Genomic DNA, 23,068 nt, shown 5'->3' with positions numbered 1-23,068 from the left:
ATATTAGAGAGTTCTACTGGTATATAATATCACTAGTTATTCATTTACTTTGGCAACTGGCTTCCACTGCTGATGTCATGCAAAAAATGCAATCGCTTTACAATCAATAAATACAGAGATTCTAAAGCATTGGCACATACATATAACATCTCAAAGGTATAATAATGCACTCCCAGCCTAGAAAAAGTCAAATGGTTGAAATGCTCTTACCATCTTTTTCTACGCAGTGATCTTTGTATGTGTTTGTGTGTGTGTGTGTGTGTGTGTACATATATTTATAATTCAATGAAAAAACTTTGTTAAAGGGACATTATGGTTAAGTTGCACTAATAAAAACCTATGAAATTCAATGAAATAACATTGTTAAAGGGACGTTATGGTTAAGTTGCACTAATAAAAACCTATGAAATTCAATGAAAAAACGTTGTTAAAGGGATGTTATGGTTCAAGTAAAAGCGAAAAAACCCAGAAATTCGCCATTTATGGTAAGCTAAGCAACCATAACTCGCGCCGGAACAGTGGATACCAGCCCAGCAGCCCAAGTTATTAGCTCAAGCGAAGCGAGGGTGGATGTCAAGGTCTCCGTCCCATTATCCCCCCATTACAGCCCCTGTAATGGGGGATGAAGGTCATTAGCACCGTAGGTTCCTAAAGCCGGAACCCGGGGTGCAAAAAAAAAGGATTTTTCTTCCTACACCGGGACGCCTGTGGCATCCCGGTGTAGGAAGGAACATCCTTTTCCAAGATGGCCACCATGGAAAGGGAAGGCGGGGTTCCATACAGGGCCCCTCTTCGCTTTCCATGGCAGTCTGCAGAAGACGAAAAGAGAACCCTATGACCACATTACCACAAGCACATTTTTCTTCCCTTTCAAGCCTATCACAATTTCGAATAACTTTACCACAAAGCCAGTCCCAGGCGGACATGGCCACTTTAACCCCATGTTTTGTCCCTCGTGGTCATGGCCAGTAGCCAGATTGTCGGGATCATGACCTTATTCCATGACCCAGACAATGTAGCTACTGCTTATGGCTATAGGCTACACCTCAGTCACCAAAGGTATGTCTCCATTTTTTGTACCTACATTATGACACTTGTCAAAAAATTTAAACACGGACATATTTGCAAAACCATGCTTTAAGATCCTTGCCAATGCTCCTTACACAAGTTTCCTGGAAATCCACCCATGTTTTATTTTTTCAAAAGTGTCAAATGTATGCGCATACAATAGTCATATAACTTAGCCCCCACTTGACAAAATCCATTCAGACTTTACAAAAACATTTATATCTTGATTTGTGTAGATTCATCAAATTGCACCACATTTATAAGCCTTTACAATAATTTACCCCCTGTTCACAAAATCCCACAAAACGTCGCAAAAACATTTATATCTAGATCTATTATCAGTGTGCCAACTTAAGTGTAGATTCGTCAAATGGCACCTAATTTGTAAGCCTTTACGTTATTTTGGGACCCCCCTATTTTTGCCCCCTTTTGACAGAATTCCACCAAGCTTTGCAAACCCATTCAGAATCGGGTTAAGACTATAAATGCAAGATTTCATGCAGTATCATTAAGTGGCGTCAAAGTTATAAGCCATTCAAGAACTGCTTTTCACCAACCCTGTAATGCAGAGGTGCCCGCGAACGTCACAGGACTGTTTGCAAACATCCGAACTGTTCACAGACTTTCACGGTGGAAAATGCCGTTTTTTTTGCTTCTTGCAACCATATCCCATCCCATCCTCATCACCCCTCACCTCCCCAGAGATTATTTGATAAATTTGACAAGTGCAATGTTGTGTTTTTCAATATGTTTTTACCGCGATGTCCGCGGACACCGGCTGATGTCCGCGAATCCAATATGGCGGGCACATCGAGAAAATGTGACACACCTCATGCTTCACTCCAACCAATCAGCGAACACGTCTGTCCACGGACACCACGTAGGTCCATTGGCCAATCGGTGTCCTGTCCACGGAGCGAACAGGGAAGTGTGTCCGCGGAGCGGACATAGATATCACTCATTTTTTTAGCCCTACTTTTTGGTTGTTTTAAAAAAAAAAACGACTGGATGTATTTCCACCAATTTACAAAGCATGCTTTCCGGACTAAGCCGGGACTAAGCCGCTGCTCCTGCCGCAAATTGGTGAAAATCCGTTCAGCGGTTTGGGCTGTAGGCGTGAGCTAAGTTTTTTTTTCTCCATTCAGTCAATGGGAAAAAAATACATTTTGGGACCCCCTGTAACTTTGCCCCCCCTTGACCAAACCTCACCAGAATTCAGAGTGGGCCATATAATTTTTTTGCAAAGTTTGGTGAGGATTCGTCCAAGGGGAGCGAAGTTATAAGCCGCCCAAAAGTGTTCTTCCTATGGGTTTAGCAACTTAACCATAACGACCGCGACCATGTAATTTCTGTCCAATCTTTCATTCTTCCTTCCTTCAGAGTTAAGGTTAACGTTCAAATCTATTTTCATTGCATATTGCCTGTTTTACTATCTTCCCCAGCAAGTTAATTTCCTGTGTAGAATTGATGGTCTCTACAAGGAACCTCAAGTGATGCACGTAGACTTCTAAATTCATAAATACTGCTCTTTACTTATTGGCTTCCATGCCTGCAGCACTACGTCTCAGCAATGCAATAAAACTATCAACAAGCAGATAAGCTGATGATAAGAAATACCAAAGCTCTACAACAATTAGGCAACATTAACATAACACTATTATAAAGCGAATCCTGAAAAAAACGTAATGGTACACACGGAAGCAGGAATAGTGTTTCTAGAAGTCACGGAGAATAAAGGTTTTGGGAAAGCGTGGATAGGAGGGTGGCATTGTCAGGGGATAGATGGTGGCTATCAAAGAATAGAAGATTAAAAATGCAGTAGGAAAAAAATAAGAATCCCATTACCATGAAAACGAAGAAGGTTTACGAGAAACAAACTGCTAATGTCTGCTTCTCATCAGACATTGGAATAAGGTTGCAAAAATGCAGAACGTATTTTTTATCAGACGTACTCCAATTTGTATCCGTTCTAAATGAGGATTTATTTAAATTTGAAAGATTTGATCGATTGGTTATTGAATTTGCAGACTAACATTTACTACTGCCTTCAAAAGGCAGCACCTCTCAAAGTCTATAATTTGATGTATTTGACAAATGATATGATATGGCATTTATAACGTGCCTAAACACAAGAGTTTCAACGCGCGACGAGGCAAGGGAGGGGGAACAGAAGGGAAGACAGACAGCTATCCTACCAGGCCAGGTGTCATTCAGATCGCGCAAGTGCATGGGAACTGGAAGGAGGAGAAGTGCGGGATGAGGGGGAGAGGACAGTGCAGTACATGGGATAAAAGAATAAATAACAATAAGTAAAGGATGGCCAGCAGGTGGCAAGTGCAAGGGTAAGTGCAGACGTCAGGTGTCAAGTCCTGGAAGTGGGACCGTAGGGATACAGAAAACATTCACCAAGTGCGGGGGTTGCCAGGAAGGCAGTGCAGGAGTGCGACTGGTTGGGGAGGGGACCTGGGCCCAAGATCAGAGGGTGGCCAGGTAACCAGTGCAGTTTCAGTGTCAGCCAGGAAAATCAGCAAGGGAGAGGAGGAGAAAAAGCAGACGCAAAGAGAAAGGTTTTGAGGTGCTTCCGGAACCGAAGATGGTTCTCCTCAAGTTTCAGGGAGGCAGGGATGCTGTTCCAGAAGGAGGCCCCAGCCGAAGAAGGAGATCTACCACTGACTCTTTGCTTGGAGAAGAAATTATTCAATTACGTAGCATCTTAAATAAATCAAGCAGCCTCTAATTTGATTAGTCGCCACACAACAAAATATATGTTATAGTCACTCCCTCATTCAAGGAGGGCCATGTTGAAGGGACCAACAAAGATGTGCATTAAAATACCATTCCTAATACAACCATTCCAACGTACGTAGGAATTCACCAATGCAAGACAATGTAAATGTAACCCTGTCTATTATTTGCTAGGTTTATGACATATAAAAACATACCACCATCTGTTTAGGCAAATATTGTTTGTCAATCCTGTGACAAAATAAATTAATAAGTGTGCTCATTGATTTGATTTTTCCATCCTCTCAGTCAGTATTATTTTACTGTGTTATTATGTCAGTTGTCCTTCATTCACCTATTTTTCTTCCCTTTGTAAATTGCAAACAAACCTTATGAAACTAAAATGAATGGAATTTACACAACATTTTCCACATTATACGCTTATCTACATGAACACTAGACATTGGCCGGCAGTGATTTGGCCAAACTAGTGACAATGGGACCTTGCCTTTTGGCCACTATGAAATGAAAAAACTCGTCATTTTGAAGGGGGAAGAACCTAGGGAAGTGTGTTCTCCTTCAGGAGCTGCTGCTCCTGGTAGCCCACCTGATGACCTGCTATATATATGTGCACCTCTTCTGTGTGGTCACGTTGCGGATCTCTGATGGATGTCAAAATTTGACAGCACTTTAGGGCAAGGATGGACTGGGAGCCAAAGGAGGCCCTGGAGATAATAACAGAAAGAGAGGAAAAGCAGAGGTGAGGAAAGGGTGTGTGCCCTCCTTGGGTATGTTTGGTGGTTAGTATCGTTTTCTAAAAACATGCATTGCCTGGCTGCGTGGAAGGGCAATGAATGATACCCACCAGTCAGTCGATCTGTAACGTTTTGAGATTGGGTTGCGCCAAGACCCAGCGTGCCTGGTTTTAAGTCAAAAGTCCAGCCTATGTAAGGCTTCATTATTAGCAGTCTTGTGTTAGTTAATACACAAATGTATTTGTTTTTAGATCAGGGTATAAGTACTGTTGTGCCAACATTACTCCCTCTCAGAGGCACATGCTATTGTTTCACCTATTTTTGGGATTTCTCAAGGCACATAGTCAGTTCTACTCATGTACAGTTATTACTTTTGTAAATGTGAGTTTGTCTTTAGTGCATATTAGTTATTGCCCATTATTATACATGTGCTTTAATGTTGCATTACAATTTTGTTCAATGTAGAATTCATTTACAATTCAGTTCAATATTAAATATAATTCTTTATTCAGAGATACATTCTAGTTTAATGTGTCATCAATCAGTGAAAATAGATACATAAATGTTTGAGTTTCCCCTGGTTATAAAGGGAGGAATAGGGATAAAGAAAGGAGAGAAATGGAGGGAAAAATGATTTAATAGGTAAGTACCTAAGTGATTCCATTTAAGGCAGGGAATTGTGTTTTAACATTGGTTAGGTATTAGTTTCCAGTTTTACCTAGTCATTATTTGTTTTTTTTAAATCAGTTAAACCTTCTTAGTCAGGCATAAGTTAGTAGTTTCTTACCTGTAACTCCATTTCTGCAGCATTGGTATCTTTCATGGATTCATATGCTGTGAATAGTCCACGTCGACAGGCTGGGAATCCTCGGTTACTTTGATTTAGTAAATTTTTTATGGAAAAAGGTTGACACCTTGAGTGTCCCATCGACGTTGTTGTGGGTGCTTTTGGTCCCCACCAATAGGGCGTTGAGTGTATAGCTCTGCCCCAGCAACATCCCCTCAGATTATAACCACTCCAGCTGGTGGATAACCCCCCCTGTACAGGATGTTTGTCTGGAGGGAAAGGCTGGCGGGCGCATGTGAATCCATGAAAGATATCAACGGGGGAGAAATGGAGTTACAGGTAAGAAATTACTCCCTTCTCCAGCATTGGATCTTTCATAGATTCACATGCTGCGAATAGGTTTTATGGCAGTATACATGTTAGGAAGAGATAAACCAGGCAAACAAACATTAGAAACGTTTGCATTTTTCTGCGCTTATATGAGAAGTATACATAGGTAAGTATGAGAAAAAACTCCCCAGAAGCTGCAGTGCTTACCTTACTGGAATAGCCGCTGAAGGAATGCCTGTCCCATCTGCACGTCTTCCGCGTGCTGCTGTTGTAGGCAGTAGTGCCTGGTAAATGTTTAAGGTACTGCCCATGTTGCCGCTTGGCAAATGTCTTTGCTGGGCACTCCCGACCAGAGAGCCGCCGAGGCGGCTGTGGGCCTTGTAGTATGTGCCCTAGCTGCAGTCTGCCGTGGCCTGTTGGCCTTTGCATCGCAGAAGGAAATTGGCCAAAGGCGAAAAAGAGCTGTGTTGTTGCTCTAAATGATTTTGTCCGGTCCAGATCATATTTTAACGCCCTTTTTACATCCAGCGAGTGTAGAGCTCTCTCCGCTGGGGATGTGGCATTTTGAAAGAATGTATGCAGGGTGATGGTCACATTCTTGTGAAATTCTTATGGTACTTTTGGGATGAACTGAGGATTGGTGGGAAGGATTACCTTGTCCTTTGTGAATCAGAGATACAGAGGGTCCACTACTAAAGCTTGTAGTTCAGAGACTCGTCGGGAGGATGTAACGGCGATTAAGAATGCCACTTTCCAGGTCACAAACTTGATGTGTGCCGTCGATAGAGGTTCGAAAAGGGTTTTCATGAGATTGGTGTAAGGAACTCATGGTGGCAACAGTAAAGACAGACGCAAGCGATTACAGCTCAGGGGTGTTTATTAAACTGTATGCAGGTTGGAAAAAAGCTTAATCTAAACCTAAATCGAAGATGGGGGCAAGCGTCGACCATCAAATGAAAAATAAAGGCAGTTCTAGTGCCGTTGTGTCAAATAAAAAGGGACTATACTAAGAAACCTATTGCCAAACCTTACAACTAATACAAAAAGGGTGTGGGATAGTTTTCAAGAAAAGAAAGAAGTGTTCACAAATTATATGTCAGGATGCAGTAGCTTGGGGTCTCCCTTCCCCCACGTTTTACGCACAGGGTAAATAAAGTGAGATCTCTGAGCACAGTACACTCTCGAGCTTCCCCAGCATGAGAGAACAGTTCCGCCTGCAGCTATCAGGGCCGTCGATGGCCAAGTCATGTTTCTCGTGAAAGTCTCTTGCCTTCGAGGGCCTGACGTATTCAATAACAAAACAAAAGTTCCATCAACAAAAATGAAAGTTTGTTTCCTGGTTTTACTTCGGTTGAGGATTCTTCACCCCTGGAGCCTCTCTTCCGGGCGCTGACCCCTCTTTACTTTCAGCCTCCCTCCTCCGAGTTCACTATTGCTTGTCCTTTATTCACCAATCTTAATGTCTTTTTAAACCATTCCAGTGGACATCCCTCGGCTGGATTCATCTTCGTCAACACACTGTTTCCTGGTACGTTAGACTTGGCCTCCTTCTCGTCAGTATCCCTCTTCCGGGTTCACTCTTACCAAATTTACCTTTCCCTTTACTTTCAATGTTTACGGCATTCACTTCCCTTGCTTTCTCTACAGTTCTTCGGTCAAAGGATTGCGACTGTACAAGGATTTTGCTTGACCTCTTATATGACCACTTTGACCTAATTTAATGGCTCTTCTGTGGCCTTCTGGTATTTGTAGTTTCACTCAGATGGGGATCGACCAGAGTCTCTCGAGTTAGCACCTACGTGATGCCGGTTCCCTCTGCAGCTGGTCTCCCCTTAACACTTTTACAGTTCTTTGAACTTCTCTCACTTTGCCACTTTACGACATTCATTCACCACAGCACGTTCCTATCGGCTCTCCCTTTGACTCTCCGGCTGTGATGACCTGCTTGGCTTTCCACATAGCTGGAGTCAAGGCCGGTACCACGGACGCATGAGCTTACCTCGCTCCGGCTTATCAGCATCGACACGCTCCATGTCCCGTTGACATATGCTGCAACACACTTGGGCTATTGGGTTTCGCCAAGAGCTAACAGTGCGCTAGGATCTTCACTTTAGAAATTATCAGAGGAAAATAGCTGAGAACGGCCTGCTGCGTTAGTACTTCCACTGGGCTCCCCCAAACAAAGGCCAGAACTAGAAGGAAGGATTGGTTTGGAAGTAACTTGGAACGTGCAGTGCCAAAAAGTAATGATTGGTGCAAAACAATCTTATTAGCTAATCATATTATTATCACAAATACACAGATGTAGTTTGTAAAGGAAAATTGGTTTAATCTAAAGGTGGACACTTGGGCTATTGTCCTCAGTCTTAGGTTTCCTTCTGTGGAGGTTGCGCGGGTCTGCGTCGAATAGGGCAAGGTCGTGTCTCTCTTTGTTAGCCTCTCGACATTTGCCACCTTTCTCCTCCTCTTGAATTGTCGGGTGTGGATAGTTGTCACGCTGTGCAGTCTGCCTTGCCCGTACTGTGCTCTCTTGCTCCACCTTTTATCCCTTGTGGAAGGGAACGGGCCGTCGTGTGTGTGTGTGATTCTGATCAATTGCCTGACTTTGCCTGACCCTTGTATTGGGACATGTCAGATAAACGGCTCTGGTGTTAGTCCGTTCTCTTGTGTGTCATGCAAAAGTGTTTGTGTCGGAAAAGGGTGGCAGTTTTGAATGTCCTATGTGGTAGGATGGGGAAAAGGTGTTGAGAGAAGGGGGATACCGCATCTCACCCATCAGTGTCCCACTCCCCGAGGACCCCCCCACCCTCATCCAGGTGATCCTCTCTCACGGGTCCACCCCCAGGTACTGGATCCAATAGCAATGGCCGTGTCCTGGCCACCTGGACAACAGATCCCTGGGGACTAGCTCGGGAGACACCTTCAGTTTTCACACACTGGACAGGACCTGATTTAGGCTCCATACCGGTGGAATTCTTTTCTTTGGAGGAAAAGTACAAAAAGTCCCTTTAGGAAGTGTTTGAGCACCCTGTCATATAGAGGGGGTGATCCTCTTTTCCTTGTGAATCTAGAGTTTGCAGCTAAATGTACTTTTATAGAGGAGATCACTAGACCTTCTTTTGCCAGTTTGAGTAGGTAGGGGAGAACATGTTGAGGTTTTATGTCTAGTGGTTGAAGGTTGGGCTGCTGCGCACCCCATGTACAGAACCTTTTCCATTTGTGGTTTTAGGAAATGTTAGTGGACGAAGTCCTAGCTCCAGCTAGCTGGCAGTCTTGCGGGATGTTAAGGGGGCCGAATTCGGCATGATGAGGAGGCGTGCTGTTAGTTTGAGGGAGCCTGGGTCATGATGTAGAATCACCAAGTTGTTCTGCGATAGGAGATCGGCGTGAGATTCCAGATCGATTGTCCACCGCCAGTTGAAGGAGGTCCGAGAACCAGGTTTGTCTGGGCAAGTACGGTGCCACTAGAATAATTTTGCAATGATATTTGCGTATCATCTGGATCCTTGAGAGGGAATGGAGGGAACGCATATGCGAACATGCTGGTCCATGGGAACGAGAATGCGTCCCCATGAGAGTTGGGATGTGGAATCCTGCTTGCAAATTTCTTGCACTGCGTGTTGCCCTGTGTGGCAAAGAGGTCTAGAGGAGGGTGACCTCATGCAGAGAAGATTCTGGATACTTGGTTGTTGTGCAGTTGCCATTTGTGGAACTGCAACGAGTCTCTGTTGAGGGTGTCTGCTTGTTTGTTGTGTATCCCTGGGAGGTGGAAGACTTGTAACGGAATGTTGTTGTGAATGGTCTGCACCTCTTGAGACAGGGTGCTTGACCGTGTTTGTGCAGATAAAACAGTGTGGTGGTATTGTCCGTGAGGATTCACACTACTGAATTCCTGATTAGATGGAGGAAAGACTTTAGGGCTCAATGTACTGCCTGTAGTTCCAGGACATTTATGTGGAGGATGGATTCTTCTGAGGCCTTTGATTTGGTGCTTGTCTAAGTGAGCTCCCCATCCTGCCTGGGAAGCATTGGTTATGATCGTGAGATGGTAATTGGGTTCTACAAGGGGCATCCCTTTCGAGATGTTGAGGACTTTCCACCATTTTACTAAGTTTGAGAGAGTCCGAGTGATGGTAATTTTGTCTGACAAGGACCCATGTGTTTGGGACCATCTGGTAGCTAGAAATCTTTGTACTGCCCGCATGTTTAGCCTGCAATTGGGTATTAGTGGAATGCAGGTCAACATGGTCCCTAGCAGAGCCATGTATTTGTGCACCGTGATTTGTTTGTTTGGAGTGAAGGAATTTGTCAGGGTTATTCATTTTCTCACTCTGTCGGATGAGGGTTTGATGAGGCTTTGGTCCATGAGAAATTGAGCGCCCAGGAACATCAAACATTTTGATGGAACTGTGCATAATTGATCACAAATCCCAATTGTTGGAGAAGAGCTTCTGTTGGACCTCAAACCAAGCAGTCATCTAGCTACGGCTAGACGTGGTGGCCCTGTTTTCTGAGAAAAGGTGCTACTGGTGCTAGGCATTTTGTGAATGTCTTGGGGGCTGATTTGAGGCTGAATGGAAATACTTGAAAATGACTTTAGCCGACATTGAATCTGAGATACCTTTGGTGTCTTGGAGGTATTGGGATGTGGAAGTATGCATCTTTGAGGTCTAATGTCGCTAGATATTCGTGGGGTTGTGCAGCCTTTATGACATAGTGTGACCTTCTTGAAATTTTGCTTTTTGATGTTTTTGTTTAACTATTGCAAGACCAGGATTTGACGCCACTTCCCGTTTGGTTTCTTGATGACGAAGTACCTGGAGTATACTCCTTTTCCCTCTGCAGAATGAAGAACTTGATTGTGGGTTTCTTTAACATTTGACGCACTTCCTGTTGTAGAATTGGAAGGTGTGGTGTGATACCTTTATGGGAGGTAATGGTTTCTGTGTGCGCTTGGATTCCAACAAGTGGCCATGCTGGATGGCATCTGGCACCCATCTGTCTTTTGTAATTGCTTGCCACTTGCAGAGATGAAACACCACATTTCCTCCCACCTGTGTGCCCCTGAGGCAGTCAATGTTGGACTTTGTTCTGTCTTCCTCTTTGAGAGGTGGTTGATCCGCGTTTGCACTGTCCCTGGTAATACGCCCTGTTGCGCTGTGAGGACTGGAAGTTTCTCGTGTATCCCTGAGAGTAGTATCCGGATCTGCCGAAGTTTTTGTTGTCCCCTGAGGACGAGAACCTATAATTACCAGAGGCACCTCAAAAGGAACAAAAAGACCTTCTGCCCTGTAAGGTTGTTATTGATCTAGCAGTATCAGTCTGCTTTAATTGTTTTGAGGGCCTCATCGATATTGTCACCAAAAAGGTTTTCTCCCTCAAATGGCATGTCAACCACCTTATGTTGTACCGCCTGTAGAAAGTCGGTGAACGTAGGCATCCTTGTCTTCTGAGGACAACCCCATTACCAATTTGTATGAATCCAGTTTCTGCAAGATACACTGCGATGTTAATACTTTGGTTTGAGGCCTCCTCACCTTCACAAACCAGTGTCAAACCTACTTTCCTCTGTTTCTCTGGAAAGTGCTCTAATATAGGCACCAAAGGGTGCCACATTTCTCGATCGTAGTGAGCAACTGTTTGTCATGATTCCTGCCCCTCATGTCCCCAGCCCTCCAAGATGTCAGGCTTGAGCCAGGCCACGATCACATACATGGCCCTCAAGGGCCTCTCCATCCCTCCAAAGACCCACTTGGAGTCAGACTTGGCGCTTGTGGCACCAGACTCACTCACTCACATAGGATAACATTGGGGATTGGACTTGTAGTGCATTGATGGGGACAAGTTGGATTCCCCCACATATTTCGGTTCCCAGAACTGCATGTGCAGTCTAGTCTTTTGGGTGTGGTTTAAGCCACGCTCAGGCTGAGAAACATGCTTTGTGTTTTCTGCACCTGCAGCGTGACACTCACCGTGTTCGGATCGGTCTCTAGTAGGCCTGCATCTTTCTTCTGCGCTCAGCTCCTGCAAGAACAAGAACACCGTTAGGAACAGCCTTACCTTGCGGCGCTTCTGCCCATCATTCATCGCTCCTTCTGTTCTGCGGGCATCTTCAGCGGTGTCATTCCCATCCCGGCACGCCACTTCCTAAGGAAAAGGGAAAAGAACAGAAAAAAGGCATTAGTAAGCATTCAGCAAATCTTCGCTTATTTTTTAAAGACTGTACGAGCTTCAAACGCTTACTTGAATCCCAACCGCTCTGGGGGAACTCTGTCTCGGGAACTTCTCATCCATCTGCAAGAGGGAAAAGACACTCCAGGTTAGCGTGGAAACATCTAGAGGCGCCGCATACCGCGCTTACTCACCGCATTTCTTCTTCATAACCGGCATCCACGCTGAAAATGTTGCGGCACCTAAAAGACACAGAAAAAGAACTCAGTTCAATACAAATACGAAAGGGTCTCATCGCGCATCGCGTTCTCACTCATCTTCACTCATCTTCAGCGCTACTCATCTCAGCAGCACGTCGCCATCCCCGGACACCAGCCATCATCTGAAGAAGGAAAGGAACGAAGTTAGAGAACTGTTCAAAAGACTCATTATACTTACCTGTCGGACTCTTACCAGTGAAGTAACTAGGCAGCAACGAGCCTGCATCAATCAACGCGCCCCTTCGCTGAAAGCAGGATGGAGAGCACACTTTCCAAGAAAACAAGGTGAGCTGTGGATCAAAGGGAGGGGTTGGACCCCGGGGAATAATGGGTTTAAGCACACAGAGACAATAGACTCTGCCAATCCTGTGTTTCAGGCCCAGTCTCCAGTCGAGTAGACTCCAGGGAAGGGTTTGAGGTCGTAAGAGGTCAGAACAGGCTGAGTAACGTCCCGGTGGATACAAGGTGAGCGTTACACTGTTGCATGGGCATTGGCCGCTTTGACTGTTGTTGCTCTGATGGTGAGCAATTTTTCTGTCTTCGTCGTCTGGGGAGTGGTGCATTTGTGCTGCGTACGAGCCTTTCTGCCGCTGACACAACCAACTCTGGAGAGGGTTGTCAAGTAAGACATTTTGGTGTGGTATCTGGTGCCTTACGTTTTGTGTCCAGTCTCCTCTTAAGTGCCGGTTCAGAGAATAGATGTTTTAGAGTACGAAGGTCTCCTTGCCCAACATGATCTAGGATGGGTATAGAAAATACAGCCTTTCTGAACGTACCCATGCGGAGCAGTCTTTCTTTTCTTCTGCAGGAGTTAAACCAAATTCCTGGCAAGCATTAGATATCATGGGGTGAAAATCCCCAATGTCATCTGGAGGAGAGGGTTGAGCTGGACTACCTTGCGTATCCTGATCCGGGTTATCTCTGTACCCCGTACCGTCTGCGAGGCGAAGTTGAAGAGGCTGTAAAGCTCATGTACCTTGGAACTGTGTCTTGGTCTGTATCTACTAGTTCCCTCTCTTCATGTTCGCGTATTCACAGACTATGCCTTATTGGAGGGGGAGGTAGAGGTCAATGAGGAGATTGGGCTCTTGGACGCTTGTCGTGGTGCCTGTATGAATGCCCTTGATCCCTTTGATCTTGCTGACCTTCTATACCCTGGTCTTTCCTGCATAGATGAACCCGCTGTGGCTGAGGAAGTGGAAGCCTGACATTGAGTTGTCCAAGCAGTGTTTGTAGAGTGGAAAGCACATGTGGGTAGAGTAAGGATTGCGTGTTTAAATGGGGATATTGTGGAGTCATACCTCCTGTTCCCGAAGGTGTTGATGTTGGAGTAGGTGGTATATTATGTATTCTTAGAGGTGTTTCTTCCCCTCTTGAAGGGAGGGAACCATAAGGCTTGTCCTGCCTTCCTCAGATTTGGGGTCTATGGCTCCTGGGCACTCCTCTGTTGGAGGCCCAAAATCTGATGTTATTTCATGCTGTAAGATTTCACCTGGCATGATGTCGGAGTAGGTTATAGGAGACACTCCTAGAGGAAGCTGTCTGTGTTCTACAGGATCCCTTGTCTGGGTTTATAGTATTCCTTTACTGCCGGTTGATATACTGTCCTGTTGTAGTTGTTGGGCAGGTAAGGCTGTGGCTTCAGTCGTGGTAATGGTTACCTGGGTTGATGGCAGTGCAGCCTCACTCCCGGAAGATTTGTGTTTTTTGGTCGCCGACGAGAGGTTCGTCGACGAGTGATGTCCTGATTTGGTCGTCGATTTGGTCGTCGGAGTATGCTTCATGGACGAATCTTGTCCAGAAGAGGATCTGTGGCCTTCTTTTGAAGTGCGATACTCTGAGGACGAATGGTGTTTCTTTTTTAAGGACGAAGACAGGGTCTTCGTGGATGACTTGGATTTGTGTTTGTCCTTCATCGGAGAGGACGTTCTCGACGAATGGGATGTGGTTTTAGTCGACGGGCGTGAACCTTTATCCGATGGTTTTGTTGATGTTATTTTCGTCGACGGACTTTGGACAATTGCTTAGACACAGAATGGGAACCCTCACTGCTGCCTGGTGTTTTTTTAACGGGAGTCTGGGAGTGTGTGGCCTTATCGTGGCTTGTTGCTGATTTTCGCTCACTTGTTTTTTGTTTCTTCACCAAAGGTTCTTCAGATTTGGACCTTTGGCTTGACCTCTTGTCAAAGGGGGCGGTAGCTTCCGATGCTGGGTATGCTCTTTCATTAAGCCAACAATGAGGCAACGGTTTCTGTCTTTAAGCACTTTCTGTGAAAAACCCTGACAGATTTCACATTCCTCTAGTGAATGGTTAGGGTAGAGGCAGTATAAGCAATCTGCATGCCTTTCACCTTTGTACACGTTCTTTAGGCCGCAGGTGTCACAGGGCCTAAACAACGATTTATTCGGTCCAGCTGTCTGCATGTTCATAAACAGGACCGTAGATGAGTCGTCGATTGCTTTGGTTGAAGTATAAATTGAAAAAATATATATTTTGGTGGAAAGATACTTTCTCTTCTGAGAGAAGAACTCAAGGAATCCCACCAGCTAGAAAGATGGTTGAAATCTGAGGGGAAGCTGCTGGGGAGGAGCTATACACTCGACGTCCTATTGATGAGGACCAAAAGCACCCACAACGACGCTGATGGGACACTCAAGGTGTCAAAGTTTTTCCATAGGAAAATTACTAAATCAAAGTAACCAGGGATTCCCAGCCTGACAACGGGGAATATTCACAGCATGTGAATCCATGAAAGATCCAGTGCTGGATAAATTATCATACTTCAGTATTTCAATCTGATTGTAACCTGTGTTGGAGATGATATATCTTTACAAGTCCCCATTTATTCTTCCGTACTCGTAGTTAGAGGCAGTTCTGTAGGCGATCTACTGTTTGGATAAGACACTATAGTAATTGGCATGGTATGCCAACCTGTCTTTGCTGAGGCTCCTAACAGTTCATTAGTTACATTAGTTTCAAAGTAGTTTAATTGTCTTTACATTAATACCATGTAAATAGTGCATATCGTTTTGAGAGCATAATTAGGTAAGAATGGCCCCTTTTATTTGCTTAACGTTACTCAGATTTTATCTGTAGCATCCAAGTTTTAAATTATGGTGACATTTACTTAGGTGGAGGTGAGTTGTTAACATTAATCTAGGCTATCTAGTGCGGGTTGTGATTAGAGTTATGTTATCTTTCTATTTCAAAAACAAGCCTAGCTGGATTCTAGTCCATTCTAAATAACTGCGTTTAAATTGTGATTGTGCTCGGTTCACCTTATCCCCAAAAACGTAAGTGGAAACGATACATCGTGTAACGTGGCAAAGTCGCCTGTATAGTTCAGGTTACAAGTTTAAATCTAGATTTGAAGCAATTTACAGAATATTTACTTAAAGGCACTAGATGCCATCTAACCATTGAATGGGGTCTTAGTTATGCATCATGACTTACCTATTTGGTACAAAACTGCTCTTTCGGTGGGTTCTTTCATTTTCATGGTGGTGCTCCGCATGTTTCTCTATGCATTGTCATTCCTATCCTAGTTATAAATACTGTAATGGCCGCAGTTTTCATTATGGGCTTTGGTCTCTGCAGAGTAAACTTTAAAAAGTATCCAAATGTGCTTCGTAATTTGTTTCTGATTAAGCCTATTAAGCCTCTGATTGGTCAGAACTGCTCTTAATTCAAGAACAAAGTTAATAGTTAATTATACTGTTTTGTAATTAGACCTTGTGAACATGTATATTTAGTTTTAGGTTAATCACACATTTTCAGAACTTAATGTCCTAAATTATCACACGCGGGAATCAGAAGTGCCGGTCTGTGCTAGTAAATATTTGTCAATTATAGAGGTTTGCTAATACATTAACATCATTTGCACAAATTACAGTTTAGTGCTAAATCATGGTTACTTGTCTTTTAGCGCATAATATATCCTATGTTAACAGCATAAGAGCTTTTGGTCCTTGTTTACTTTTCAGATTTCCATTCAGTTCTGTGACATGGTGTTAGGGAGAATTCTCCAAATGTGCTAATTTCCCTTACCCTTTGAGACCTCCAGCAACTTTGCTGGATTTCTAGGATTTGATTTTTTTTTACCTGGGAAGAATGTGAGCCTTTTTTCCCACTCTTCCATGTATTTTGGGTGTGTTTTACTTTTGTGTTCTTTGGTTATGGAGTTTTAAAACAACTCCAATAGCATAATCTTTTTCTGTGTGTCACACAGCAATTCAGTGCAGTGGCACAGGGATGTCTTTTAGACTTCCCAAGGTTTAAATACCTTCTCTGGGACTGACTACTGTCTCCCAGATCTTGTAAAGTTAAATTGACTTTACTAGTCTCTTTAAATTTACTGACCCAGCATACACTATCTTGCTATAGAGTGCTGGAGGGGTTGCCTAGCTTCCCCTGAGTCAAAACACTTGTGTAACAGTGAAATGTTACCCTTTCCTACTTTAAATGGCTGGTGGCAGTGGTTTAGATCAAACTACCATGATTGTTCCCGACCGCGAACAATGGAGCTAAAAATCGGGTCAGCCATGTTTTTCAATATGGCCCCTAAGACCTATCTGTAAAAACAGACTCCGGTCATCTTTTTTCACCATTTCTTTTAGGAAAGGTCCATCTTGTGTTTGTCTCTGCGCCCCAAACCAGGTTTGGTCCCTTTGTCCGTTGGCCTTTGGCAGGCTTCAGTGCTGAAGCCCTCCTCTGGCGCCTGAGTGTCTGGGGTGGACAGGATGTGAGGGAGGTGCCCGAAACTCCCTGTGCTTAGTCTCCTACGAGACCTGAATGCACTCTAGTGTGATTGGCCGGCTGGCTGTCCGGCAAGGACAGCCACCCTGCTGTATGAGTGACAGCCAGGCTTGAATGAATGGGGGCAAACTGTTTAAAAGCAGGTCTCTGGTACTTGGAAAGCAGAGTCGACCACTGGAACGAAAGAACCGAAGCCGGGCTGAAGGAAGAGGACTGCTGCAAATAATGGACAACCGGTGAAGCCCTGCTGCAGGTCCGAATTGCCTGAAACTCCATCGACTTCTTCCCTTGAGTTTGGTGGGAACAACCAACTCGTAAGCCACCTGGACACCGTCCCCAACTGGTCGAATTTACATCAGAGTGCTGTTGGAAACCGGATAGCCAGAGGGAAGGAAACCAACTCGTGGACTTTAAGGCACTCACACCTTAAACTGATGTCTTGGTACAGCTTTTAGCCTCATCTCTGGGCAGTGCAGGAACCTCCCGACGTCCTCCTTCTTGTCCCCACGACTGAAGCTCAGGAACAGCGAGATCTGCTCGAACTGCCAGGAACAACTGCCTCAGCTACAGCTTTCTTCATTGACAAGGTACTGTGCAAACGGGTCCGGAAATCTTTTCGGCCATCGAGAAAGTGCATGAAACTTTCCTCAACCACGAAGGCTTGTCCTTCCCTTAACATTCATCAAACTTTTCGCCTAGCCAAATTCTTCTAATCTCCATGGCAAAGACTTAACGGTTATTTACCAGAACTGTACTATTATATACAAAAGACTCTGAACCATTGACTTTGGCCCAGACCTATTGAGAAGAATTGCTGGTTGTATCTAACTGAAACCCTTTGCCCTGCCTATGCATGTATTTGGGCTGTCTATTCGTATAACCTTGTCTTTTTACTCCTTTAATAAGTATCAGAAGTGCCATTTTGCTCCCACTTCATTTGGAGCTAAACTTGCTCATTTACTTACCGATTGTATTTTGGTGGTTTATTAGTGTGTGATATTGAGCTGCTATGCTAGTGTAATGTTTTCTAACTGACTGAGTAAATAAATGTATATTCTTTTACCAAGAAACCTTGAGTAAGTGTATATTTGTATCACTGTATTGGTTGGTCCTTTGTGTAACTTGTTCTACTGCTCACTGAAACTCTTGAGATAAGTCTGGCTGCTCAGCCATCGCTACCACTTTACTGTGTAGTGCGGAAAGCAAAGGTGAAATTGTGCTTACACTTGTAGTCCTAGTTACCTGCAATGTTCCCAAAGGCTACTGCAGGTGATTCTGCCTAACGCATGGTATTGCATTTTATCGTCATTATTTATTTCAATATACACTCATTGTGGCTATCTGTGTTAAGAGTGACACATGTGACTCTTGTGATAATACATTTAATTATTTATCTCAATATTCACTCGTGAGATTGTCTGTGTTAAAATTGACACATGATGCTGGTGACTGTTGGTGTGATAATACATAAATGATATTATTCGCTCATTATGTGGCTATTGTTTCTGTGATAATACATCAATGATATTATTCGCTCATTATGTGGCTATCTTGTGTAATGCGACACATGATGTTGGTGAGTGTTATGAGTGACATTCACAGGAAGTAATGTATTGTGTGTGTTTAAACCTCCAGAGATTGTTCTCAGGACACATATTGTTCTAGCCTCCTGTTGGCGTAATGTCTTTTCTTGGTCTCCCAATCTTGAGTCTGGTCCAATGTGCTTCACTCCAAAGAATTTGATGTCCTTTGTGCTGTTTCTCGCTACACTGTGTTCTTTTTACCAGTGTTCTGCCATGGCGCTCTTGCATTCTGGCGATGTTAGGTTTCACCAATGTTCTCTGATTCTCGTTGGCTGAATCCCGCTCCCAGGCTGAGCTAGGTAGCCTAGCAGTTCACCGCGCTCCCCATCCAGGGCTGAGCGGGTGACGCAGGCTCCATCAGAAGGTATTGTGCCCCTCTGTGGGCCGTGTGTATTTTTAAAAGTTTTGGTTGTGTTCCCTTGTTCCCTTGTTGTGTTGTCCCCTCCCCCCTCTCCCCTTCCATGGTCTTCAGGTGTCCCCTCCCTCCCTCCCACCTCCCAGCCTCCCAGCTCACCCTGATCGGCTGAATCATGCTCCCATGCCAAGCTAGGTAGCCTAGCAGTTCACCACACTCACCACTTCCATCCAGGGCTGAGCGGGTGACTGCAAGTTCCATCAGAAGGTATTGTGCCCCTCCATGGTCTGTGTGCATTTTTAAAAGTTTTGGTTGTGTTCCCTTGTGTTCTCCCCTGCCCCTCTCCCCTTCCATGGTCTTCAGGTGTCCCCTCCCTCCCAGCTCACCCTGATTGGCTGAATCCCGTTCCCCCTCCTCTTTACAGGTGCTTCCAAGGCACGCCCTGTCCGGCAACCCCATGGGTAAGGGCCCCTAAGGCAAAGAGTGGCTCCCACGGTTGCAGCTCCTGTTGTGTCTGCAGGTGTCTGCAGGGGCCGCCAGTTGCCAGTCAGTCTCCACAGGTTAGTCCCACTAGCCTCCCTACCTACCCCACCCTCAGACTCCTAAACACGGCTGTGCTGCCCCCCGTGTTGCTGTAATACACACTGTATCAGTATTTAAAAAGTTTTGCACTGTGAAAATGAGTCCTTTTTCTCTCCTTTCGGATTCTCAAACTTAGGTGGTTCTCCACATGTTGTTGTAATACGCACTGTATCAGTATTTAAAATTTTGCACTGTGAAAATTAGGCCTTTTTCTCCCCTTTTGGATTCTCAAACTTAGGTGGTTCTCCACATGTTGTTGAAATACACACTGTATCCCCATTTAAAATTATGCACTGTGAAAATTAGGCCTTTTTCTCCCCTTTCAGGATTCTCAAACTTAGGTGGTTGTCCACATGTTGTTGTAATACGCACTGTATCAGTATTTAAAATTTTGCACTGTGAAAATTAGGCCTTTTTCTCCCCTTTTGGATTCTCAAACTTAGGTGGTTCTCCACATGTTGTTGAAATACACACTGTATCAGCATTTAAAATTATGCTTTGTGAAAATTAGGCCTTTTTCTCCCCTTTCAGGATTCTCAAACGTAGGTGGCTTCTCACCAGTTCTAAAGTTGAGCAGCTGTGAGCTCTTTAACCCTGAGCGTCTGTCCTATTGCACAACTTGATTGCTGCTCGCTATCTTGTCTGCCTACTCTCGCCAGTGTCTTCCCCTCTCCTTCCACCCCCTCCTCTCCCACCTACTCTATGGTGCTCTCTCTGTCTCTCCTATCTTCTCTAACTGCTTCTCTATTGACTATCCTGCTCTCCTCACTAAATCTGGCAGGAAGAAGTTTAAAAAGCACATCCTGGTCTCCAACCCAGGCCTCCCTATCGCTAACACCTACACCAGTGCCTCCTCCAAGAAAACTCTCACTGACATCCTCTTTGTCGTGCCTTCACCTGATTTATGGACCCTTCATATGGTCTCTGTACTCTCTCCTTTCTCCTCTTCTCCCATTAATGGTGGCACCCGTTGGGACGCCCTTCTCGCCTCCTTACATTCCTCTAAGGTCATCATTAATGTTTACTCTAATGGGACTGTCTTGGTCCAAGGCCCTCAGGCCAACCTTCACCTCTTTGATAGACACTTCCCGTGCCTCATCAACTTCCTTTCCTCTCCGGCTGGCCTCCTCCCCTTTCCTTGGCTACCTTGCCTTCCCCCTCCCTCCCTGCCCCCTCTTGTGCTCCTTCTGCAGGGCGTACCTCTGATCTGTACCCCTCCCTGGAAGTTCTTCAAGGATGGCAACCTTCTCCACATTGCCACTCTCAACTATCGCTCTGCTGTCAAACATTCCTCTGATATCTGCTGCCTTCTTGAAGAATTTGACTTCAATGTCCTCAGTCTCACTGAGACATGGTTCACGGCCAGCTCTGTCACCAGCTTTGACACGCCCCTACCTGACGGCTACAAGATCCTGTCCGCGACCAGGCCCAAACGCTCAGGTGAGGGTGTAGCCCTTATCCTCCTTGAGTGGATTCCTGCCTCTGTCACTCTTGCGCAGACCTAATCCTCTTTTGATTGCCTTGTCTGCAGGCTCCCTCTCTCCCCTAGCCATTCCCTTACTGTGGCTACTATCTATCGGCCACCTGGTAAGATTTCTTCCTTCCTCTCTGAGTGGCCAGACCTCTCCTACTCACCCCTGGCCTCAACCACTCAACTACTCCTTCTTGGAGACTTCAACATCCACCTGGATGCCTCCTGTCCCCCTCTGGACTCTTTCGTGACCTCTGCGACTCTCTCTCACTCACCGTTCTCCCCTCTGGCCCGACTAATTCTGCAGTGCACACTCTCAATGTTCTCATCTCCTCAGACCTTCCCCTCTCTGTCCCTCTCTCCACTCCTCTCTCCTGGAGTGATCCCTTCCACCTATCCCCCCACCTCACTCTCCCTACCCCTCAGGCCAAGCCACCTCCATCACAGGCACCCATCTTCTCGGTCATCCGATCCATGAAGCATGGGTCAGTTGAGGCTTTCGCCGCCACATTCTCACCCCCTACTTCCTCTTTGGCTGACTCTCACCCTGACACAGCCCTCTCCACGCTTCACTCTTCTATATCTGATACTCTTGATATCTTTGCCCTTGTCATGAGAATCCGCCTGAAGCCCAAAGCCAAGTGTAACTCCTGGTATGACTCAGACCTCGTCACCCTAAAACGCAAGTGCAGGGTGGCCGAGAGGAAATGGCGTGCTTCATGCTCATCCTCTGACAAACTGGCCTGTCGCTGCTGCAAAGGCAGTACCGGTTTTCCGTCCTCACCAAGAAGAGAGCTCATATCCAAGCCTGCATCTCTGCGGCATCTAACAACTCGGCTGAACGCTTTAAAATCTGCAAGGAACTGGCCAATCCTGATGTAGTCTCTACCTTTCCTGTCCCTTCCCAGGCCCTCTGCACGGCACTGGCTTCTCACTTCATTTCAAAAACTCAGGACATCCTGTCCTCCCTCGACTCCTATCGCCTCCCTCCCTCTATTTCGTGCTCTTCCTCTGGCCCATCGTCAGCCAGCACTCTGCCTTTCCCCTTTTCACTGCAGACGAGGTTTCTAGACAAGTCCGATCTATGAAGGTCTCGTCGAAACAGGCTCACCCCTGTTCCTCCAAAACTATCAAGGACCACATTGACTCCTTGGCTCCTGCCCTGGCTGATTTCTGCAATCACTCCATCGCCACTGGAGTCTTCCCATCCCCCCTGAAGCACTCCCTTCTGCACCCTCTTCTTAAAAAACCCTCTGCCGACCCCTCCTGCCTGGCTAACTATCGCCCAATCTCCATCACTCACTTCCTGGGCAAGCTCATGGAGATACTGCCTACTCCCAGCTAAATCTTCACACCAAATTTGTTGGTTGTCTTCATGACCATCAGTCTGGCTTCAGAGCTGCCAGAAGCATGGAAACTGCTCTCCTGAACATCCGTGAAGACCTGCTCTCATACCTTGACTCCAAAACCCTGTTTGTCCTCATCTTGCTCTATCTCTCTTCTGCCTTTGACACTGTCAACCATGCCATCCTGCTCAACCATCTCCGTGATAACCTGGGTATCACCGGTCAGGCTCTGGCGTGGCTGACTTCTTTCCTCTCAGACCGACCCTCCCAGGTCCAACTTGGGTCCTTTCTCTCCGATATCTTTTTCTCTACCTGTGGTGTCCCCCAGGGATCTAACCTCTCTCCCAGGCTGTTCAACCAGTACCTGGCACTCCTTGCCCACTGCATCGCCGCTCTCTGCCCCAATTTTCAGTGCTATGCGGATGATACCCAGCTTATTTTCAGGCTACCCTCGGCCTCCTCCTCTCCTTCCCTCATCTCTGACTGTCTTTCTGCTATCCAGGAGTGTTGTGCCGCCAATGACCTCTGTCTTAATGCCAGTAAGACTGAGATTATACCCATCGGCACACCCACTCCCTCCTTCCCTGAAGCTCTCTGGCTGGCCTCTCTTGGCCCTCTTCCTACTCCCACCTGAAAAGCAAAAAAACCTCAGGGTCATCTTCGACTCCACACTCTCCTTCTCACCTCACACCTCTGACGTCTCTAAGAAGTCACACTACCAGCTGCACATCCTCAGAGGTATTCTTCCTTTCCTTTCCTTCCCCCAGAAGCTCACCGTCTCCAGAGCCCCGGTTCTCTCTAGGCTGGACTAGTGTAACAGCCTCTATCTAAATCTGCCTGCCTCTACTCTCCGCCCTCTGCAACTTATCCAGAACAGGAC

At 45.6% G+C, this 23,068-nt stretch overlaps 1 protein-coding gene across 1 annotated transcript in view; it reads right to left on the bottom strand.

Annotated features, from left to right (window-relative positions):
- LOC138481344 (testis expressed protein 56-like) overlaps positions 1-23,068 on the bottom strand; it is a 418,767-nt gene that overhangs the window by 105,113 nt on the left and 290,586 nt on the right. The gene's annotated exons all lie outside the window — the stretch shown is intronic.

This window comes from Ambystoma mexicanum, chromosome 5p (assembly GCF_040938575.1).
Source record: "Ambystoma mexicanum isolate Mex_15411 chromosome 5p, UKY_AmexF1_1, whole genome shotgun sequence".
Lineage (NCBI taxonomy): Eukaryota > Metazoa > Chordata > Amphibia > Caudata > Ambystomatidae > Ambystoma > Ambystoma mexicanum.
The sequence above is the reverse complement of the archived record's forward strand: the minus strand, read 5'-3'. Positions and strand labels throughout refer to the sequence as shown.